Consider the following 25,893-nt stretch of genomic DNA (forward strand, 5'->3'; position numbering starts at 1 on the left):
CGGGCAACTGTATACCCATGCTATGCAGGGACCAACCATTTACTTCTCCTACTTAATGATCGGATTATGGGACAATCGATGTTTGATTAAAGAGGTGAGATTCTACAGTTTGGAAGGCATCTATTTCATATTAAGGGCCACTTTACATATTTCTTATCTTCCATTGACATTGGTTTTTAGCTAAGGTCAGGGGCATGTCTTTTGACTCTTTGGTAGGTCAAAAGGCCCTGTATGGACAACTGTAGACTTGGGTAAGATATGGATTATTTTGTTATACGTACATACACACATTGGTTTATTATCATGGTATTGGTTTATCGTTTCCACATTAGTTTTGTAGGTTATTGGGTGGTTGGACTTAGTGGGTTGCTCTCAGTTATTGACATATCCTAGAGTCACCACAAGTTTGGATAAGGAATCTTGTCATATGTTTGAACATCATCCAACTCAATGTATGAATTTGGTGGTCGGGTTAGGTAATGGGGGCAATTCCCGGTCCTGGTTGGTCTTGGGATTGCCCATTATGACAAGGCCCTAGTTTGGGTCATGTTATGTGTTCTATTTACAAGCTTTGGAGTCTAAATCCTTGAATTTTCTCTAATTTTCTTTGGTTCACTTCTAAGATCATGCCTTGATGCTCTAAACTTCACAAAATCTCCTCTGTCACAACCAGGGATAATGTTAATGCAACACATCCTACTCTTGGGAGCCATACTCTGTCTAGGGCACCAGTTTCTGATCGTTATAGAGTTCCACCGGTTCCCTTTAGTCCAACTCAAACTCCTTGGGATTATATGATGAATGGTGAGTTTTGTCAGTCTATTCGTATATTAGCACAATTGGTAGCAACTCAGTCTGAGCATGGTGTTCCTACAACTCCATCTTCATAGGCCACAAGGGTTGGCTATTTCAAAAGGTTAAACCCTCTGAACTTTACGGGTGTTGAGGTGGAGGACGATCCTAAAGGTTTCCTAGTTATAATGGAAAAGATTTTTCATATCATATATGCTAGTAGAGTTTGTTACCTATTAGCTGAAAGATATGGCATACCAATGGTATGAGAAATAGTATTAGGAAAGAGGTGACACTAATGAATCATCACTTTGGGAGGATATCTTTAATGAAATTCTAAGCTGCTTTTTCTTCAGGAGTTGAGGGAAGTGAAAGCAGAGGAGCTTTCTAATTTAAAGCAAGGGAAGATTTCGGTCAAGGAATATGCCTTGAAGTTTTACTAGTTGTCTCGGTATGCTCCGGAGATGGTGTCTAATATAAGGGCCTAGATGAGGATATTTGTTTTGGGACTGTCTCATGAGTTGATCCTTAAGAGTAAGGCTTTGTTGGTAATCAAGGACATGGATATATCTAGATTTGTTGTGTACATGCAATAGGTGGAGGAGGAAAAAAAAGTAGGATGATTTAATTGAGAGGCAGGGAAAGAAGTTTAGGTTTACAAATAAGGGTGGTGGTCAATAGTAAAGTGGTAGGGATAGTGGTAAGTGGCCCAAGAAGAAGTGGAAAACTTTGGGTCTTATTCAACAGCTAGTGCTCCCTACGCAAAGTCGTCAGGTGATAGGCATTTCTATGGGGGAGACAACTTTATGGCAAAGGGTGCCTAATCTCAGGCTAGTTGGGTTTAGTCAACTCTATCATATCCTTCCTACCTTTTTTGTGGTTTCTTGCATCGGGGATTCAGTGATTAGGGAAGGGACATATGCTTCGATTATGGTCATCTAGTCCATATTCTTAGAAACTATTCTATTGGTAAGGTTGCTTCAGGGGAAACCAATGTTTTGAATTCTTCATCTTCAGCTCCAGCACCAAAGGGTGCACCATCTAGTTCCACCACTAGTTTGAACCGTCTTGATGATCTTACGACCTGACAAGAGTCTAAGGAATTGCTTCATATCATGGCCGGTATGTTTCAACTCTTTTCTCATGATGCGTACTATTTATTTGATTCAGGGTCCACTCTCTCTTATGTGACCCTATTTATAGCTGTGCATTTTGTTTTTGGTTCGAAGTGAGTTTCTGACCCTTTTATTTATTTCTACCCTAATAGGTGACTCTGTGATTACTAAAAGAGTCTATAGGGGGGTGTGATATCTATTGGTAGTAATGAGACTTTGGTGGATTTTTATGAATTAGATATTGTAAATTGAAATGTTATTTAGGGGATGGATTAGTTGCACTTGTGCTATGCATTATTACATTGTTAGAACCATAGGGTTGTCTTTAAATTCCCTGATGAGCTAGTTATTGAGTGGGAGGGTGGTTCCCTAGCTCCTACAGGGAAGTATATATCATATCTTAGAGCTCGAAGATTAATCTCTAAGGGGTATCTCTATCACTTGGTCCAAGTTAAAGACTCTAACTCGGAGGGTCCTTCTTTGACATTAATTCCAGAGGTGAATGAATTTCCTGAGATCTTCCCTGATGATATTCTGGGTGTTTCTCCGGATAGGGAGATTGAGTTTGGGGTTTATCATGTTCTATACACTTGTCTAATTTGTATTCCCCCTTACAGAATGGATTCGACTAAGTTAAGGGAGCTTAAGGAGAAACTTAAGGATCTTGTTATTAAGGGTTTCATTCGTCATAGTGTGTCCCCGTGGGTTGCACCAGTGTTGTTCGTGCATAAGAAGAATGGTTCCCTTCAAATGTGTTTCGATTACTGGCTCTTGAATAAGTTGACAATAAAGAAGAATTATCCTCTTCAAAGGATATATGACTTGCTTGATCGGTTGCAAGGTGCAAATTATTTTCTAAGATTTATCTTTGATCTGGGTATCATCATTTAAAGATTTCGGAGGTCGATATCCCTAAGACTGCCTTCTATACACAGCATGAGCATTTGGAGCTCTTTGTTATGTCTTTTGGGTTGGTCAATGCCCCGGCGACATTCATGAATTTAATGAATAGGGTCTTTCATCAATTTCTGGACACATTCGTCATTGTATTCGTAGATGACATTTTGGTGTACTCTAAAAGTGAGGTGGTGTCGATCACTTCTATGTGGTTCTTATGACCTTAAAGGATCAGTAGTTGTATGGCAAATTTTCTAAATGTGAATTTTGGTTGAACGTTGTCACTTTTCTGGGTCATATTATTTCAATTATGGGGGTCGTGGTGAATCCACAAAAGATTGCAGTAGTTAAAAAGTGGCGTAGACCTACTACTCCAATCGATATTTTAAGCTTCTTGGTTTAGCTAGTTATTATAGGAGTTTTATGGAAAGTATTTCTTCTAAAGTTGCCCTGTTGTTTAAGTTAACTCAGAAGAAGGTAAAGTTCTTGTGGTCTGATGTAAGGATAGTTTGAGAAGCTAAATGATAAGCTAACATCGACTCCAGTTTTAAGCTAACATTAAAATTATGGAATTGAATATGTGGTTTTATGGGAATGATCAATTGATTCTTGGTTTTGGTTTTTGAAATTATATATGCTGAATATGTTTGTTAAAATGCCTACAGGATTTTTTTATTAGATAGTTGGACTTTTATTGAAAGCCTTGCATGATATAATATGGTAATGGATCCTAAATTGGTTAAATCGTTTTAATGGTTAAATAAGTAAGGCCTTGATGGTTATGGCTTTGATTTAACACATTGTGGGGTAGATCGGAACCCCCCAAGTTAATCTAACTATAGAACCTACGGGGTACATAAGAATACCCCAAGTGTTGGCTAAGGACATTGTTTGCAAGCTATAGTCGATATTACGTTGCCACTTCCTATAGCCTTGATTAGTAATATACGGATTTGTTCGTTTAGTTGTTTTGTAATGGTTTTAATTGGGCAATAATGGCAGTTGTGATAGCTAACCATGAAGGTGTGAGTCCTATGGATAGACACTAGAAACTCATGTTTTCCAACATGAGGATTGTTCATTGAGACCTTATACTTGTGGGGTACATGGAAATCACCAAAGTTACACTTGTATATATGTATCATTAAGTGTGAAGGGTACACGGGAATCCCCTGCTACTATGACATCTCCGGTTGATGTGGCTACATGCACTAAGGCCTGTATAAGGGGTAACACTGGACGCATATAACCCATAGGTAGTTCTAGGATGGTTAAGATACACAAACCCGAGTTAATGATTTCAAAGGGCTACTAAACCAGATCCCTTTCCCTGCATGGATTATATATATATATATGTATGGATGTGAATGTATGTGGTTATTTACTTGGTTTCAAATGTTAGAATTATTTTATCTTTATCTTGAGTGCATGCTAGTGTTCACCTGCTAACTTATCTTCGAGTGCTGTATCTCCATGTTGTGTAGGAACTGGCCATACTACTCTTGCTTAGTGATTAGATTCGAGAATAACTTAGAGTTTGATTAAAGTGGTGAGCTTCCTTATTTCAAAAAGCTTCATTTCATGTTATGGTCTTATCTTCATACTTTGGTTATTTCTTAGACTTTTCTTTTTGCTATCGTTAGGGGCATCTCCCAATCGGATACTTTCTTACTTTCAGATAGAGGCTATGTGAGACTATTATGGGTTGGTATGGGCAGTGTTGGCGTTGGTGTCACCCTTGAAATTAGTATTAGTATTATGGATGATACTGGTTGACAATATTTGATTTATGATTGTTCCATTTTGTTATGTTATATATATATATATATACATATGCTCTGAATTTATCCAAGTTAAGGTGTAGGGCGGTTATGGTTGGGTATTGGGGGTGGTCTTTGATCCTGAATGGGCTTATGGCACCAGAAACGACTAGGCTCTGGTTTGGGCCATGTCAATATGGTCATCTGCATTGGTTTGAATTGTTTTTGGATTAATACCAACACTTTATATTTATCCCTGAGTTATATGCTAGCGTTCACCCCGCTAACTATCTTGGAATTCTTTATCCCAATGCGATATAGGAACTTACTATACTTCTACTTCTTCCACTTAGTGACTACATAATTCGGGGATAACTTTTGAGTTAGACAGATATAGTGATCTTCCATACTTTGGAACACCCTATTTCATGATATGGATTTCTTTATGTCTTTACTATTCCTTTAGTCTTGGCTTTGGGTATGGTTGGGAGCTTGTCCCAAATGGATTTTCTTTTGTTTTGATTAGAGGTTTTGTTGGACTAATTTGGGTATGGACAGTGTCAGTATCGGTGTTGGTATTGTTATTAGTTAGATGTTTGGTTGTGACAGGTTGGTTTTGATTATAAGCTTATTATGATGTCTTTAAATTAAAATTCTTCTATCTTGTTATATGTCCAAAATTCATCCAATACAGGGTGTAAGATTAGTGATGGCTTGGGTATTGGGGATGTTCTTTGATCCTTGGTTGACTTGAGATACCCGAGACAGCTAGGCCCCAGTTTCGGTCGTGTAAGATTGGTATCAGTTCATGGTCAATTGGGTGTCCACAAAGTCATTTAAAGTATAGTCTTTTTAATGGCTTTGTAGCGTGCCACGCTTATAAGGGAGAGATTGTGAGGCATTTAGGAATGTTTATATTTCGTGTGTTTTATTTAGGAGCTATAGAGTCTAAGGTCTTTGATTTCTCTAATACTTTTTTGTTTGCCTCCAAGAAGATCTATTGTCCGTGGGAACCATTCTATCCCGTCTAAGGAAAATGGCAATGGAGTTCATCCTACTCTAGGGGTTCAAACTAGGTCAAGGGCCACTATCTCTGATGGTCATAATAGATCTCCACTAGTTCCTCTTGTCCCTCCTAAGACACCTCAAGCTAACATGGCCAATTTTGTGTTTTGTAAGTCGATCCATTTGCTCACTTAATTTTTTGCCTCTAAGGCTGAGCATGTGTATTTTGTTGCTCGATCAACTGAGGCCACTAGACTTTGCAAATTTATGTAGTTTAACCCTTCTGTTTTCACTAGTATGAAAGTTGGGAAAGATCTTCAATATTTCATAGAGGAAATAGAAAACATCTTTCACGTGATACATATTACTGAGCTGGAAGGTGTGGATATTGCAGCCTATAAATTGAAAAATATAGAGCATCAGTGGTATGATATGTGGGAGCAGCTCAGGGGTGTGGATATTGAGTCTGCCTTGAGGGAGGACTTTTCTAGAGCTTTTCTCTATCTCTTCTTTCCTTAGGATTTAAGAGAGTTAAAGACTGAAGACTTTGTTTATCTTAGGTAGGGGAGGATGACAGTTAAGGAGTATACCTGAAGTTTCATGACTTGTTCCAGTATGCTGCTCGATTGGTATCAATAGCTAGTCTTGATCGGATTGGTATCTTATTTTGAGGACTCAAATAAAGATGTTAGGACTTTGTAACACCCTAGATTTTTGTCCTTTAAAATATCTGAAATTTTATCCTCACTACCATAACTGCGACTCAACTTATAGTCGTTGGGTGTCATGACGGGTTAAATGACCCTAGGCAAAAGGTGTCCAGTGAATGGTGTCTGATTTGCTGTTCGGACTACGAACTGAGGTCACGAGTCGTAAAGTCTCATGACAAGTAGCCTAATCATTTCCAGACCAGCTTGTTACCCAATTTTTTTGTTATAAGTATGACCAGACACAACAAGTCAAGATGAATCCATACGAGTTGTAAAGTCCAAATTGAAGGGTGTCCAGTGAATACCCAAATGGTTTATGTGTTGACTACAATTTGACCCTACGAGTCGTAGGGTCTCATTATGAGTCATATGGTCAACAGTGGTTGTGCCTGGTGACACAGTCTTGTGAATGACTCATGGAGACTAGTCGTAATGAGTCTTAAAGAGCCATTATGAGAACTGTAATGACTTGCGACCAATTTTTAGTCACTTTACTAGGGGTATGTTGAACATTTTCCTCTTTCCCTAAACGTTACCCATGACCTCTAAATACTATTGAGACCTTATTATCACCCATAACACAATCAAAACATATCCTCTTCACTCTCAAATTCTCTCAACCAAAGCAAGATAGGAGTTCCTTAAGGTTGAGAATCTAGGGGTTACTTCTGGGTCTCTTCTCTATAATTCTTGATGTTTATGGCATGTGACTCTACCCTCAAACTTGTTTCCTTAAAGCATGATATTTAAATGATTATAAATGTGAAATTGAATGATGGTTTGGACATGGGTTAAGGGTTTTTACATGGTTGGTTTTTAAATTATTTTTTCGTGAAATTATTTTTCATTGTTTATGCTTTGTTAATGGATTTAAACTAGTGGGGTGCATGGATATGGTGACTAAACTAGGGGATTATAATTTCCCCTAATTTTATGAATATGGATAAATGTGGGGTACAGAGAAACAGTAGCAACAGTGTTCAGTATGATGATCTACTCCATCTGGACAGCTAGGAATCAGCTCAGATTTCAGAAGAGACCTTATTCTAGTGATAAAATTTGTAGAGATGTAGTATTGCATAAAGATATGAAAACGAACTTTGTAAATAAGTGGCACAAATATTTATATAAGTTGAATACTTATCCCTTATGTACTCTTAGATATCTAGGACATGTATGTATGTGAGTAAAAGTAGTATATGAGAAGGGATTAGTCAGCAATTGCCTGGTTTCGCAATGATAATTTAAGTGAAATTAAATTATGTTTAGCAAAACAAATTGGTAATAACCTCATCCTAATATTATGAAATTGGTTTTGAATGTGAACAGTATGCATATTAAACTATCTTTGAACTATTTTCATAGCGTAAAAGGCTTATTGAAACATAAATGGGATTGATTCCCAATTGATTAAATGGGTTTGAGTCTCAATTGATTAAACGTGTTTGAGTCCAAAAATGACTAATTACTCTGAAGTCCTTTTCATCGAGGGATTAGAGTCCCAGTAGGCTAAGTTTTTGACATGGCATGATAATGAACTTGCAAGTGATGTTGGTATAAATATACCAAAGAGATGCTTTAATGCATAATTTGTTCATATAATTTGGAATATTGGCTAAATGTTTCAATTCGCATAAAATAAGGTTTTTTTACTTAGGCTGTGAAAGTGGAGGTCCCAAGGGACCAACACTGGAAACTATTTTTTCTGGTGTGCGGCTTTAAATGGTTGGGGCTCAAATCCTTTTTCCTATGACCAGGAAGGCTCTAGTCCCCCTTATCGTTTGATAGGGAAGTTTAAGTCCCCCTTATCACATTACATGATCGTGTCTATAAGTTATCTTAGTAATTGATTAGAAGGTTCAAGTCCTTGGTAAATATATGTATATATATATATATCTATGATTATTCTTCTATTCGTATAGCTACACGCACAATGCCCAAATAGGGGGTGAGAACTGGGGCCCATTAGCCAATGAGTACTATTATGACGGTTAAGCTACATAATCCATGTTAAAGTTTTAAAGATCATACTAAACCTTGTTTCTTACCCATGGGTACTATATATTGTCATATGGTTATGTACACTGGATTTGGACTGGTTTTGTATTATTAGTCATGGCATTATTTTATTCTTTTATCCCTAAGTTACATGCTAGCGCTCAACTTGGTAACCGTCTATGTATGCTATATCCCCACAGAATGTAGTTATTGGGCATACTTATACTTTTCTGGTATACTTATACTTCTCTGGCATAGTTATATATTGATCATAGGATAGGTTATGAGTCAGATTAAAGTTGTGAGCTTCCCTACTTGAGAAGACTTCATTTAATGTTATAGCTTCTTTGTATCATAAACTTTGCTTCTGAGATATTTTTTCTATCGTCAACGGCATGTCATGACTTTATTGATTTTGATTTTAATTTAAATTCTTAGTAGAATATTATGGACTTGGTCATTGGTTTTCAGTGCTGGCTTTTAGTTATAGGATTATTGAATTACCTTATATCTTTTAAGCTCTTATATCCTATCTTGTTATATTTTCAATATTCATCCGCTACCAGGTATATTTGGTTTTATTGGGTTATGTAACAAGGGTGCTCTCTGGTCCATGGCGAATGTGAGATACTCTTCACGACCAGGCCCTAGTTTTAGTTGTGTCAAAGAGGTATCAGAGATAGTTTCGATGTCATTGGTTGTCCACAAAGTCGTGTTAAATAGAGTCTCTTTTATTAATGTGTTGTGCACCACACTTATAAAAGAGGGTCTAGGAGACATTTAGGAATGTTTTGCTTTCTTGTTGTTTTATTCTAAGGCTATCGAGTATAAAGTCTTATATCTCCTTTAATTACCGTTTTGCTCATTTCAGATTATGTCTCCTAAAAAACTAACACTCATAGAAACTCTTATGTTCTACTTAAGGATAATATGGTTGGATCTCCCTCTGCTTATGGGGTGAAGACCTGGTCTAGTGGCACTACTTCTGACTTCCCTCGTCGAGTCCCACCAGTCTATACTTGTCAACATCGGTCTTCTCAAGATGATTATTTTCATGCCCCACCGCCCTAAGGAGATATTTCTAATATTGAGATCCATCATTCTATTTATCTGCTGACCCAAATAGTAGTCTTTCTATCATGCCAGTCTAGTCTTATTGGTGGGAGAAGGAATTAGGAAAGGGTAGAGGAGAGGTATAATAAGGAGTTCAGATATTCAAAGAATGGTGGGGGTCATCATACTAGTAGTAGACATAGGAGATAGTGGACCAAGGAAGGGAGTTGGGAATATTTTAGTTCATATCCATCGATTAGAGCCCCTTACCCCAAGATGTTCGATGGTTATCATTATAAAAATGGTGGTTGTCCTAGTGCATAAGGTTCCCAATATTAGTATAGAGGAGCCCAATTATTCTAATCCTATCCTCCTTGCCAATTTTTCTATTAGTTGCATCATGGATTTTGTCCTGAGGATAGGACTTGGTGTTTTAGTTGTGATTAGATTGGTCATATGCACCAAAATTTTCCTTCTAGGGTTGCTTCTAGGGCTAATAGGGTTTTGGTTTCCACTTTATCTGTTCCCGCATGGAAGGGTTCTAATTCATGTACCAGCATGGGTTAGAACTGTCTCTATGCTCTAACTACCTGCCAGGAGTCTAAAGCATCACCTGATGTTGTCACTGGTATGTTACAACTCTTTCCCTATGATGTGTATTTTTTGCTTTATCCAGGGTATACTCTTCCCTATGTGACCCATGTATGGCTATCCATTTTGGTTTTGGTCCTAAGTATATTCAGATCCTTTTTCGTTATCTATCTCGATGGGTGTCTCTTTTTTTGATAGAAAAGTCTATAAGGATTGTCTGGTATCTATATATTATAGGGAAACCTTAATAAATCTGGTAGAGTTGGACATGGTAGATGTTTATGTCATCTTTGGGATGAATTTTTTGCATTCTTGCTAAGCTTACTAAGATTGTCGGACCCAAGTGGTCATTTTTAAATTTCCTAATGAGCCAGTGATATGGTGGGAAGGAAATTCCCTAGCGCCTAAGAAAAGGTTCATATCATATCTTAGAGCCTGAAAACTAATTTCCAAGAGGTATCCTTATAATTTGGTCCAGGTTAAAATTCTAACTCGGAGGGTCCTTTGTTACAATTGATTCTAGTGGTTAGTGAATTTCCTATGGTTTTCCCTTATGATTTCCCGGTGTTCCTCCCAATAGGGAAATTGATTTTGGATTGATCTTTTGTCGGACACTTTTTCTATCTTTATCCCTCCATAGAGAATGGCTCTAGCTGAGCTGGAAAATCTTAAAGAGTACTTGAAAGATCTTCTTGACAATGGTTTTATTCGCCCTAGTGATTCTTTGTGGGATGCTCCTGTTCTCTTTGTGCATAGGAAAGATTGTTCCCTTCTATTATGGATGGATTATCGGTAGCTGAATAAGCAATTTAGAATAACTTCCTTCAGGGGTGGACTGATATATTATTTAGGGTGCTTCGTTAGTTGTGCATGATTATTGCTATCCACTAAGTTTGGACTATAGATATTGATTATGGTGAAAGGTATGTTAGCTCGAGGATAATGGAGTAAATTGGAAGGCTTGATGGGATGTGTGGAGTAAATTAGGATGATAACTCCTAAAATAGTAAAGTGGGTAATTGTGATACATACTAGAGGTCTAGTTTTAAAGCAAGGAATTTGGACTAAGACATTAGGTGGGTAAGTGTATTAGTTTTATAAGATTATGTCGAGCCCCAGTTAGCATATCCTTAGATGATATTTTGAGTATAGGAGTGCCTAGCGTTCCTATTATATATCTATGGTGATATCCCTCAGAGCGGAGTATTGTGCTTATCGGTTAAGTAAGAAAGAGAGCAAGGTTTGAGCTTAAATTTTATCCTAGTGGTGGGCTTTGGTGGAGAGTCAGGATGAGTTTACTCCTGTTCGAGCGATTCCCTTCTTTTTAAGTTAAGAGGGAACACTACAAGCACCGTATGGAATCTAATAGTGCTTACACCTAAGGCCCATATTCAATATGTCGCGTATATCCATGCACTAGCCCCTGAACTAAAGGAAATAATGGTTTTTAGAAATCCAGGCTTTCAAGTGTTCAAGCTCAATGTTATGACGCTCATGATGTATTCATTAATGTCTCACGTTATTCTTAGTTCAAAGGAAAAGTGGTTTTAAGCGGCAATCCTCTCCTTATTTCATAGATATGAATCTTGACAGTATTTTATATTACCCATGATATATGCAGTTGTGTTTCTCACAGTTCCTAGTCCTAAGGACTCTTGCTATGGTATGCTTATGTCCAAACGACTCTTAATTTATAACCTAGGTTATTGCTATGGAGTACTTCATGCCTGTTGTATCGTGTCTCATTTAGTGGGTTCACCTTGAGTATCCCGACTGATAGGAGTAGTAATTGAGAAGCAACCCTCCCATCTTTGATGCTTATACTTTAATTCCATAGTGACCCTTTATTTTTGGTAGTATGGTAGAGCCACGGAAGCAATAGGGGATAGATGTCCTCTGATGTCAAAAAAATCTTGGGGGTGACTACTCGGGCTAAGGCCATATATACAGGTGGTAGAGTAAGATGAACTCATTTTATATGATGTAGATAAGAAGAGAAGATGTGGTGGAACCTTTGAGATAGTAATTAAGTTGGGAAAGCCATCAATGGTGCGTAGAAAGATGGTCGTAAATGGTATCATTAGTGTATATACAAACTATGGTGTTATGTTGTTAGTACTCATTGATTTAATATTTGAGGTTGCTTTACTAAAGTAATAAACGTGATTCATATTATTGGAGGGGTGTAAAGTATAAAGTCCCGTGGCTTACAATAGCTCTTTTAAACTCCAAGTTAGGCTTTAACATGGGAGGAATATTTAGCAATGCTCAAGTCTTGTAGTAATGTATTTTAGGGGGGAGTTAGGAGATTTAATTGGTGGAGTGTTGTATTCATAGTTGAAAGATTAGAGGAGAGTGTGGCTATATTTAAGGGCTATTAGATGTACTGTTTGGGAAGAAGGAGCTATGTGGGAAGCTGGACAGGACATAAAATTCAAATATACGCTCTTTTTCGTCGCTCCGGAAAATCATAGGTAAGAAATGTATTTTTCCTAACATCTTAGTTTTCTGACTTTGTTAAAGGAAATTGTGATTCATTGATGTCATTGTTTTCTGTCTTTGTTAAAGGTAAGTGTGGTGGTGTTTTTGTGTTAAATCATTCTAATGTATGCCTTGACCCATCAGTCGAGGATGAATGATCCTAAGTGAGGGAGAATGTAACACCCCAGATTTTGATACTTAAAAATTTCTGAAATTTTATCATCACTACCCTGACTACTACTCATTATACGAGTCATAGGGAGTCCTAACAAGTCATATGTCCCTAGTGGTAAGGTGTCTAGTGAATGGTACCTGAGTTTTTGTACCTACTATGACTTGAGGACACGAGTCGTAAAGACATATGACAAGTTGTTATGTCCTATTTGTATCTAGACCAACTTGTTATCCACAACTTTCTGTCTTGAGTTTGACCAACTCAATGAGTGGTGATAACTCCATACGAGTCGTGATGACTCTATACAAATCATAATGTCCAAATCATAGGGTTTCTAGTGTAGACCTAGATGGTTTCTACATTTACTACGATTAGACCCTATGAGTCATAGGGTATCATTACGAGCCATGGTATATGAGTCGTAGGGTCAATAGTATGTGTAGCTAGTGACACTGTCTTGACAACGACTCCTGGTAAGTAGTCATAACGAGTCTTAACGAGGTGTTCTGAGACTCGCAATGACTAGCAACCAATTTTTAGTATCTTTATTAGGGGTATTTTTGAAATTCCCCTCTTGACCTAAACATAACCCAAGACATGTAAACACTATTGAGACATCATTCTCTACTATAACACAATCAAAACATATCATCTTCTCTCACAAATTCTCTCAAGCAAAGAAAGCTAGGTTTCCTCAAGATTGAGCATCCAGGGGTAAATTCGAAGCTTATTCTCCATAATTCTTGATATTTCAGGCATGTGACTTTACCCTAAAAATTGTTTTCCTTAAAGCATGATATTTTAACGATTATTTATGTAAAATTTATTTATGGTTTTGACATGGGTTGAGGGTTTTGACTTGGTTAGTTCATAAATTGTTTTCCCATGAAATATTATGCATTTTTTATACTTTATTAATGGTTTTGAACTTGTGGGGTACATGGGTATGGTGAATAAACTAAGGGATTGTGATTTCCCCAAATTTTATGAAAATTGACAATTGAATTAGTAACAACCTCAGCCCGATATTGTGAAATTGGTTTGGAATGTGAAAAGTAAGAATATTAAACTATCTTTGAACTATTTCCATGGCATAAGAGGCCTATTGTAACATAGACAGGTTTGAGTCCCAATTGATTAAATGGGTTTGAGTCCTAATTGATTAAATGTGTTTGTCCCAAAATGACAAATTACTTTGAAGTCCTTTTGGCGGAGGGTAAGAGTCCCAATAGGCTAAGTAGTTGAAATGGCATGATAATGAACTTATAAGTGATGTTGGTGTAATGATACCAAAGGTTTGTCTAAACACGTAATTGCTTTACTAATTGGAAATGTGTGCTAAATGTTTTAATTGGGACTAAATAAGGGTTCTGTGATAATGCTCAAACTACACCTCTCTTACGAGAATGTGAGTGATCGTTGTCAATATATTTACCCAACTTTGGAGTCAGGGTTGAATCCACAGTGAACAATGTGAGTGGTGACTAAACTAGTTTGAAACTAAAGCTACAAGTTAAATTCAAACAAATTATAAGCAAAGATAAATTGGGGGTTTTAAATGATCAAACAAATGTTAAAGTTTTAATTTGCTTGAGAGCTCAAAACTAAAATTTCAATGGTTCAAATCAATGATAGAGAGAAACTAGGGTTGTGATCTCTATGATTCGTAATCATCCATTGAATAATAGTAGTAGTATTGGATTCTCGTGACTTATGGGAAACACCAACTTATCAGTTTCGACAGTCTATGTAAGTGTTTCTCAACCTACCTAGATGTTCAACTCCCTAATTCTCTCGAACTTAGGAAAGCATTCTATTCATACTAATTTTAGCTCGAGTTGATAAATCTTGTTACAACATTGATCATTAGATGAGAACTGAACCTTCCCAAATCCTCATTGATAATTCGCTACCTTTAATTTATTTCTCAGTTCAAGCAAATCAACATAAGGCGGGATCTATTGTTTGCAGCCAATAAATAATAATCATAACAAAGAAATTATCAAGATGTCCCCACAATCACTCAAACCCTAGCCAACTATTAAATCCATGTATAAATAACCATAGATCCCACAACCCTAGTTGTGGGTTTTAGTTCCACATGAAAGAGAAAGCGATAACAATAACTGAATTCATAATTCAAAGTGATTAAACTTACAAAAGATATAGTCAGAAATTGATTCGCTTCCCAAATTCAAGAATAATATCCCACAACTAAATCATAGAATTGAAAATTGAATTCTAAGTTAAGAGACCAAAAAAGAGGTAAACTGGCCTTTGGAATGGGTTCCAGCTGTTTCAAGATGCTCAAGATGATGCCGCCCCTTAATGAACCCTAAAAGATGCTATTTATATCTGTGACTTAAGAAAAATCCAAAATTAAGAATTCAGAATTTTTGTTTTAGGTGACGACATGTCTGATACCTTATCATAAATCTGATAAGTTATCAGAGAATGTCGTCAGGTCCACTTCATCTGTCTGATGACCTGTGTGATAACTGTAACGCCCCAAGATCCCATCCCAAGACGTCACAAGATGCTTAAGGCCACACACGACCTCAAGCTAACCCTTTGAGCCTGCCATAACCTCTATAACTCACTATGACAATAATCAAGCTGTAATAAAGAAGAATAATCATGTCATGAACATACTGGAATACAAAGAAATACAATCATGTACAATAAAAATACTGAAGTTCTGTACATACTGGTACTCTAGTCTGACAAAGCCTCTACTACATAAGACTGAGGAGCCACTGGGACAGATCCCCAACTTACCCATACTGAACTGGAAATAAACAACCATCTACTATCAACACAAAAATTTGGGACATAGGTCCTCGAACCATAAGGACTCACCAACTGCACGAATGTAGATGGAGGTACTCAAAGATCACTGTTGCTGCTGAGACTGAGCACCTGAACCTACATCACGAGAAAATATAGAACACAGAAGAGTATGGGAATCAGTACTTGGGAATGTACTGAGTATGTGGGGGTGCAGGCAACATTTAAATAGTATCATAAATGCATAAGAAAATCATGCATGCTGATAATAATGACTTTCTTCGCTTGAGTTACCCGAAACATACTTTCCATAAATCATCAATAATAACACATGCTCCATAAATCTCACAAACTGTTGGACTCAAATCAAACTCTTTGACTCATGACTTAGAGTGACTCTATAACTCATGAAACTTGGACTATTATAGACTTGGGAGTTTCTTCTAACCAACATAAACCATGTGAGCTTACATGGAGCCCAACGTCTTGCCCACGTTGGGGAGAGTTGTTCTCTCCTTGCCATCAAAGTAGAACCTTAACTTTAGTGATAACAGTCGTTTCCTTTGGCCCTTATTCTTAATCCTACGGTGGCACGTAGTTCTGGGGAAGTAGGATGCGCTGAACCCATACTTTCCGCTCGGTGCTAAATACTTCTCCCAAACTTATGCTCAAAATGCATTAGGAAATCCACCTTAATCCACTCAAGGGTCTATCAATACCAAAATATAAATATATATCTCACTTGTAAATCACAATCAACTTGTGGATTCCTAACTAGACTAAATCTCAAAATAATCTTTCTCATCATCAAGTGCACTTGCTTATCAAATCATATCAAGTATTAAATCTTCTAGAAAACATCATAGAACTCGTTTTGACTCTTAAGCTCAATATCAATAAATATTCAATATAAAAACTTCTCATGGAAAAATAGAAATCATGACACAAATCATAAATCACTTAGAAATTATAATTTCATGATAACAATAAAGAACTCATGACATAAATTCTTAATTTAAGAAATAAGATAATAAAGTAGTCGTATGTGTCAATCTTGTATAGCTGAAATCGCATAAAACCTTGATAAAGTAATATGGGTGTAAACCCACTTTGCAAAATTCATGAAATTCAATAGAAATTAAATCGTTGGGCACAACAACGAAAGAAGTGTACTTGTTCAAAACCCTACATACATTAATCTTTGAAATTAGATGAACTTTAGTGCTTGAGACTTTATCCATAGTTGAAATAAATAATTCTTGAAGCCCACACTATGAAGAACTTGGTTCTTGAAGAAATTTTGAAGATTTATGGATGATTCTTGGAAGATTTATCTTCTTGATATAACCCTAGATATATTATCTCAAGAGAATTGAAAGAGAAAAAGATGGAATTAGGGTTTGGATGGGATTCTCATATTTATAGAGGCCTACAAAAGATGGGAAAGGACCAAAATACCCTAGGAAAAACGTCTCTAAATTGCTGAAAAAATACCTGACGATATCCGTGATAGGCCGTCAGACCCGTGAAAGGCCGTCACGAAATGTCGTCACAAAAGGGTCGAATGTTATGATTTTCTGCCTAAGGCTGACGATGTCATCAAAAATGTCATCATAAATGTGACGAAATTGTCAAAAATGTCGTATGAAACGTGACAGGCCATCAGAAACATCGTCACCCTTTTCCAGATTGACATGATGAAGTAAAATGGGTAAAACTCTTTGCTCCGGTATCGAATTTTGGCGAAATTGGTATCGTTGGAAAGATAATTCAATTACATATCTTTTGATAGGTCATGAGCTCAAAAATTCGAAGTATAATGAGAGATATGATCAGTTGAAGTTGACTATACCAATATCCTTCCCAAGAATTTAATCGGTAAGGAATGTTTTGATTAACCCAATCTTTAGGACATCTTTAAGGCCTTAAAACACACCATCCTTGATCAGAAAACAACCCAAAACATTATAATTTATTTTTCATGAGTTTGATTAATGGTTGCACTATTGGTTAGAGTCTTGGGTATTACAATATCTCCCCCTTGGAAACATTCGTCCTCGAATATGGCTAGATAGGCCAAGAACAGGAGAAAATAAGGACGTATACCTGGAATGACTCACTAAAAGGGATTACTTCATTCTAAACTTTCGAGTACTTCACAAAATGCATTAATCATAGAGAAAATAACCATATAGTTGAATACACTAGATTAGACGGAAACTGGATTAGGGAAGATTAGTACCTTCGGCTTACTTTGAACTTGGGGAGAAAAGATGAGGGTATTTGGTTCGCATATCTACTTATGCTTCCGAAGTAGCACCCTCGACTGATTGATTTTGCCAAAGAACTTTGACAAAGGGAAATTCCTTATTTCTTAGTCTACGAACTTGATAATCTAGGATTAAAACCAAAACTTCATCATACGAAAGGCTATCGTGAACGTCAAAACTTTCTTATGGATCAACAACGGAATCACCAATGTGCTTCTTGAGCATAGAAACGTTAAATATAGGATAGACAGTTGACAACTCGGTAGGCAATTCAATCTCTTAAGTTGCTTTCCCAACATGATTCAAAATACTATAAGGGCCAACGTATTAGGGACTAAGCTTTCCTTTCTTACCAAATCTGTTCACCCCCTTCATGGATGAAATCTTCAAGTACACCAGATCGTTAACCTCAAACTCAAGAGCTCTTCTTCTCACATCTGCATATGACTTTTGACGACTCTAGGCTGTTTTCAACCTTTCCCGAATCTGCTTAACTTTCTCCATAGCCTCAAATACAGCATCATCTCCACTCATAGTGGCTTCACCTACTTCAAACCAACCTATGGGTAATAGATATAGCCTTACGTATAAAGCCTCAAATGGAGCCATTCCAATGCTAGCATGAAAACTGTTGTTGTGAGCAAATTCAATCAATGGCAAATGTTCATCCCGAATTCCTTTGAAACAAGAACACATTCCCTCAAAATATCCTCCAAGGTCTGGATGGTCCTCTCAGCCTGACCATTGGTCTGCGGATGAAAAGTGGAGCTAAGATAAACTTGGGTACCATGACCCTTCTAAAAAGCTCCAAAAACGAGAAGTAAATTAAGTACCCCTGTCAGAGATAATAGACAAAGAAACTCCATCCAACCTAACTAACTCTTCAATGTACAGCTTAGCATAGTCCTCAATGGTGAATGATGTATGCACTGGAAATAAATGCACGGACTTAGTCAACCTGTCTATAACAACCCAAATCGAATCATGATGACATCGAGAAGGAGGTAAACTAATCACAAAATCCATATTTACTTCCTCCAACTTCCAAGTAGGAATACTGAATCTTGTATCATTCCACCAGGTCTTTGGTGTTCTATCTTAACCTGTTGGTAAGTTGTACACTTCTCTATGAATTTCGCTATATCCTTTTTCATACCATTCCACCAATAGATTTCTCACAAATTGCGGTACATCTTGGTAGCACCGGGATGAATAGAATATTGAGTGCCATGTGCTTCAGCCATAAATCTTCAACATCAGGCACACATAATCTATTTTGAAATCTCAATACACCATCACCCCCTTGGGAGAAAACCTCCACCTTTTGGTCTTTAACTGGCTCTTTCAGTCTAACCAAACTAGGATCCATATCATGCTTCTTCTTTACTTTCGAAACTAGAGAAGACTCGAAACTACTCTGGACCCAAACATTACCCTTAGCTGAATCAAGCAATCTAACTCCCAACCTAGCCAGATGATGCACCTCACAAGCAAACTCTTTCTTATCTTCCTCGACCCGTGCTACACTACCCATAGATGACCTGCTAAGGGCATCTTCCACTACATTGGCCTTGCCCGGGTTATACAGCACATTCATATCATAGCCCTTTAACAATTCTAACCATCGCATTTGATGAAGATTTAAATCTCTCCGAGTAAACACATACTGCAAACTCTTGTGATCTATAAAGACATCAACATGAACACCGTACAAATAGTGTCTCCAAATTTCCAAGGAAAAAACCACTGCAGCTAACTCGAGGTCATGTGTCGGGTAGTTCTTCTCATGCGGTTTTAACTGTCTAGAGGCATAGGCTATAACCTTACCTTTCTGCATCAACACGCAACCCAACCCAACTTTAGAAGCATCACAGTACACCACAAAATCACCTACACTATTTGGAATGGTCAACACAGAGGCCGAAGTTAGTGAGTCTTCAACTACTAAAAACTCTTCTCGCAAGAGTCAGACTATAGAAATTTAATTTTCTTTTTGGTCAACCGAGTCAAAGGAGACTCAATGGAAGAGAAGTCCTTAAAAAAATGACAGTAGTAGCCAGCTAGACCCAAGAAACTCCTAATACCAGATAGGGAAATAGGTCTAGGCTAATTTTTCACAGCTTCTATCTTTTGAGGGTCAACTCGAATACCTTCAGAAGAAATAATATGACCAAGAAAAGCAATTGACCTTAGCCAAAATTCGTACTTGCTAAATTTGGAAAATAGTTGATGATCTCTAAGGGTTTGCAAGACTACTCGGAGATGATCTGCATGGTCGTTCTTACTTTAGAAGTATATAAGAATATCATCTAGGAACACAATAACAAACATATCCAGGTACTGTCTGAACACCCGATTCATAAGGTCCATAAAGGCTACTGGGGCATTTTTTAGCCCAAAGGACATGACCAAGAAATCAAATTGACCATATTGTGTGCGAAAAGCTATCTTTGGAATATCAGACTCCCTAACTTTAACCAGGTGACAACCTAATCTCACATATATGTGTAAGAAATAGTTAGCACTTTGCAGATAATCAAATAGTTCATCAATTCTAGGAAGTGGGTACTTGTTCTTGACTATGACCTTGTTAAGCTGACGATAATCAATGCACATTCCCAATGAACCATCTTTCTTTTGCACGAACAGAACGGGTGTACCCCAAGGAGATATGCTAAGCCTTATGAAACCCTTATCTAGAATATTTTTTGAGTTGATTTATCAACTCTTTAAGTTCTGCCAGGTCCATACGATATGGAAGAATAGAAATAGGCTGTGTGTCGGGGAGAAGATTAATCCTAAATTATATCTCCCTATTAGAAGGTACCCGTGGGAGATCTTTTGGAAAAATATCACAAAACTCATTAACAATGTTGATCGACTGAATGGTTGGAGTCTTGAACTTAGTATCTTTAACTCGAACAAAATGATAGATGCAACCCTTGGATATCAATTTCCTAGATTTAAGATAGGATATAAAATGACTCCTGGGATATACAAAATTTCCAGACCACTCAAAGACTCGCTCATTGGGAAACTAAAACTTAACTACATGGCTACGATAGTCTATAGACATATAAAAAGAGTAAAGTCAATCTATACCCAGAATAATGTCAAAATCAACCACGTCTAGCTAAATCAAATATGCAAACAAAACTCTATGAAAGACAGTGATAGGACACTTCTTATATACTTGCTTACCAACAACAGGTTCACCTACTGGAGTAAAAACTAGAAAAGGCTCAGAATCTTTTCAGCATTGATCGCAAAATTCACAGCCACTAGCGTAGTCACATAAGAAAGACTTGACCCAGGGTCCATAAATACATACACATCAAAATGAAATACACAGAGCATACCAGTAACAACATCTGGTGAATCCTCTTGCTACTGGTGGGGTGGTATAGCATAAAAGTGATTCTGGCACTGACCACCAGTAGCACTAGACGAGGCACCCTGAAGAGGAGTAGGACAAACCAAAGGGGCTGGAGCACTAATAGCCTAACTTTGGGAACGAACATCACGGCTCTCCTGTCTAGCACATGGGCAATCCCTGAATTTGTAACCCAACTTACCACAACCAAAACAACCTCTCTGCTCATCCATAAACTCTCTACGATACGTCCTACCATATTTAGCATATGGGGGATAGTTAGGTATATTACTCATACTGTCCTGAGACCTAGACACAGTAGGTCTATTAACCTACTCTTGCCTGACTCTGGATGTGGGAGTACTAGATGATGATGATGCTGGCACAAAAGAACAGCTCTGAAACTGAGGGAGGATCCCTTTAGAAGATTTACTCTGACTATACCCCTGCTGCTTTGATCTAACTCTCTTATTTTCTATCACTCTCTCTCTCCTTCACCTTGTCCACTTTAATCTGCTGGGTATATATCATCAATCTAGAAAGATCCATGTCCCTATTGAATATAGAGAACCTACACTCTTTCACAACATAACTCGATACGCCAGTCAAAAACTTACCCATACTGGTCCTGGAATCAGCCATCATATCGGGAGCATACTTGGACAACTTGTTAAATTTAAGACAATATTCCTTAACTGTCATGGAGCCTTGTCTCAAGTTCATAAATTCTTCTAGTTTTTCTTCCCTCCACTCCGGGGGAAAAAATTAGTCTAAGAATACGTCCTGGAACAACTGCCAAGTCATGGGAGCGTCATCCTCCTCTCTAATCATCCTCCACAGCTCCACCCAATCATAAGCAACATCTTTCAAGCGATAGGAAGCTAGCTCTACACTTTCTTCCTCTGTTACATGCATTATTTGGGTGATCTTTTTCACCTTATCAGGATACATCTGTGGGTCCTCACCTACCCTTGACCCATAAAACTCTGGCGGATTCATCCGCATAAAATCCCGAACTTGAGCTGCTGTAGAATTACCTTTTCATGGAGATGGAACAACTACCTGAATATTGGCCTGAGCATTGGCGGTAACTGCCTGGGCTAGCGCCTAAAAAGCTACCCAAAATTTGGCATGAGTCACCGTCTCATTTAAAGGATCAACAAGTTCAGGTCGTTCATTGTTTCTCGGAGCTTTACGAAGAGGCATTTTATGTCATAAGAGAGCACAAATTAATAGAAAAGAGAAACAGTAGTAGGAGCGAAAGACTTCTGAAAGAAAGAAATGACTTTTCCTAAAACATCTCGTAGCCTCTTGCTCATAGATGTGGCGCGCTACACACGAATGATCAAGATACCATCCCAAGACGTCACACGGTTCTTAAGGCCACACGTAACCTCCAGTTAACCCTAAGAGCCTGTCATTACCTCTATAACTCACTATGAAAATAATCAAGCTATAGTAAAGAAGAATAATCATGTCATTAACATACTGGAATACAATGAAATATTATTTTGTACAGTAAAAATACTGAAGTTCTGTACATACTGGTCCTTTAGTTAGACAAAGCCTCTACTACATAAGATAGAATAGCCATTGGGACAGATCTCCAACTAACTCATACTAAACGTGAAATAAACAACCATCTACTATCAAGAAAAAATTCAAGGACATAAGTCCTAGAACCACGAGGACTCACCAACTGTACGAATGTAGATGGAGGTACTCGAAGTTCACTGTTGCTGCTGAGACTGAGCACCTGAACCTACATCAGTACTTGGGAATGTACTGAGTATGTAGGCGTACAAACAATATTTAAATAATATCGTAAATGTATAAGAAAATCATGCATGCTGATAATAATGACTCTCTTCACTTAAGTTACTTGAATTATATTTTCCATAAATCATCAATAATAATACATGCTTTGTAAATCTCACAAACCGTTGGACTCAACTCAAACTCTTTGACTCATGACTTAGAGTGACTCGGTAACTCATTAAACTCAAACTATTATGGACTTGGGAGTTTCTTATAACCGACATAAACCATATAAGCTGATACGGAGTCCAACGTCTTACCCACGCTGGGGAGAGTTGTTCAATCCTTGCTATCGGAGTAGAACCTTAACTTTAGTGATAACTGTCTTAGCCTTTAGCCCTTATTCTTAATCCTATAATGGCTCATAGTTTTGTGGAAGTAGGATGCGCTGAACCCATACTTCCCACTTGGTGCTAAATACTACACCTAGACTTAAGCTCAAAACACGTTATAAAATCTACCTTAATCAACTCAAGGGACTATGAAGACCAAAATATAAATATATATCTCACTTGTAAATCATAATCAACTTGTGGATTCCTAACTAGACTAAATATCAAAATAATCTTTCTCATCATCAAGTACACTTGCTTATCAAATCAAATCAATTATCAAATCTTCCAGAAAATATCATAGAACTCGTTCTTGGCTCTCAAGATCAATATCAATATATATTCAATAGACAAACTTCTCATGAAAAAACATAAATCAAGACACCTATCATAAATCACTTAGAAATTATCATTTCATGATAACAATATACAACTCATGACATAAATTCTTAATTTAAGAAATAAGACAATGAAGTAGTCATATGTGTCAATCTTGTGTAGCTCAAATCTCATAAATCCTTGAAAAAGTAATTTGGGTGTAAATCCACTTCTTAAAATTCATGAAATTCAATAGAAATTAAATCGTTGAGCACAACAACGAAAGAAGTGTTCTTGTTCAAAACCTCACATACCTTAATCTTTGAAATTGGATGAACTTTAGTGCTAAAGATTTTATCCAATCTTGAAATAAATAATTCTTGAAGCCCAAACTATGAGGAACTTGGTTATTGAAGAAATTTTGAAGATTTATGGATGATTCTTTGAAGATTTATGTTCTTATTATAACCCTAGATATATTATCTCAAGAGAATTGAAAGAGAAAATGATGGAATTATGGTTTGGATGTGATTCTCATATTTATAGAGGCCTCCAAAAGATGGAAAAAGACCAAAATACCCTTGAAAAAATGTCTCTAAATTTCTGAAAAAAATAGCTGACGACATCCGTGATAGGCCATCACAAAATGTCATCATAAAAGGGTCAAATTTTATGATTATCTGCCTAAGGCTGATGAATTCGTTAGAAATTTCATCAAAAATGTGAAGACGTCATCAGAAATGTCAGCAGACACGTGAAAGTCCATTAGAAATGTCGGTACCCTTTTCCAGATTGACATGCTGGAGTAAAATGGGTATAACTCTTTGCTCTGGTATTGAATTTCTATAAAATTTGTATTGTTGGAAAGATAATTCAGTTGTCTATCTGTTGATAGGTCATGAGCTCCAAAATATAAAATATAATTAGAGATATTCTCATTTGAAGTTGACTATACCAATATCCTTCCCAAAAATTCAATCGGTAAGGAATGCTTTGATTCACCCAATTATTAGGATATCTTTAAGGCCGTAATACACACCATCCTTGATCAGAAAACAACCCAAAACATTATAATTTATTTCTCATGAGCTTGATTCTTGGTTGCACTATTGGTTAGAGTCTCGGGATATTACAATTACTTATCACAAGTCTGATAAGTTATCAGACTTGTTGTCAGACCTTGCTTTTAATTTCAGCCTTCTGCTTCTAAGTACGACATACCTAATGGCTTATCAGATATCTAATAGCTTATCAGGATATATCATCAGACAATCTTAATTTTCCTGTTCTTTTCCTATGTGTGACGACATGGTCTGATAGCTTATCTGACCAAGTCATTGGAGGAAATCTTCAGAACTTTATTTGTTGCATCTCTCCCCAAAAATCATCCTTCTTGATGGAGCTTTCATGTATTTTCATACATCTTGAATTTTAATGCAATATCAAAGAAGAAACAATCAAAAATGATAAAATTTTCTTAAGACATTACAATTATTCTTAGTTAAAAGCCTCAAATATGTTAGCATTTGCTCACACATCATTGTGTAACTGGCCGTGAAATTAGAGGGACCAACATTGTGAACTACATTTGCCAGTGTTTGAATACCTTTTCCTATGACTAGGGAGATTTGATTCCCCTATATCGTATTACATGATCGGGTTCTTAAGTTACCATATTATATGAATGGGAAGTTCGAGACCCATTCATATCTATGTAATTATTTTGTGGTGCATGCGGATACACGTACTGGGGCCTAAAAAGGGGCAAGAACTAGGGGCCATATAGTCAGTAGGTACTATTTTGACAGTTAAGATACATAATCGAGGTTAAAGTCTTAGAGTCCATACTAAGCCTTGTTCCCTAAACCAGCATGTGATATACATATATAAATGTATTGGCATATGGTTATGTACATTAGATTTGGACTGGCTTTTATTATTAATAATGAAATTATTTTGTTCTCGTATTCATGAATTAAATTCTTGTGCTCAACCTTCTAACCATCTATGTACGTTGTTTCCCTATGTGATGCAAGAATTAGGCATAGTTCTACTTCTCTTCTATAGTGATTAGTTGATAGTGGGATAGTTCGTGATTTAGAACGAAGTGGTGAACTTTTATAGTTAGGAGGATTCATTTCATGTTACAGATTCCTTACATCATAGACTTTGCTTCTAAGTTTTTTGGCTATCGTCAGGGGAATGTCCCAACTTTATTGATTTCGATTTGAATTAGAAGGCTTTGTGGAGTACCATGAACTTGGGCATTGGTTTACAGTACTGGTTTATAGTTATTGGATTACTAAATTACCTTAGAGACTTTTAAGATCTTATATACTATCTTGTTATTTTTTGGGAATTCATCTACTACTAGGTATATTTGGTTCTATTGGATTAGGTAACAAGGGTTGTCTCCGT

This window comes from Capsicum annuum, chromosome 4 (genome assembly GCF_002878395.1).
Source record: "Capsicum annuum cultivar UCD-10X-F1 chromosome 4, UCD10Xv1.1, whole genome shotgun sequence".
In the NCBI taxonomy this organism is placed as follows: Eukaryota; Viridiplantae; Streptophyta; class Magnoliopsida; order Solanales; family Solanaceae; genus Capsicum; species Capsicum annuum.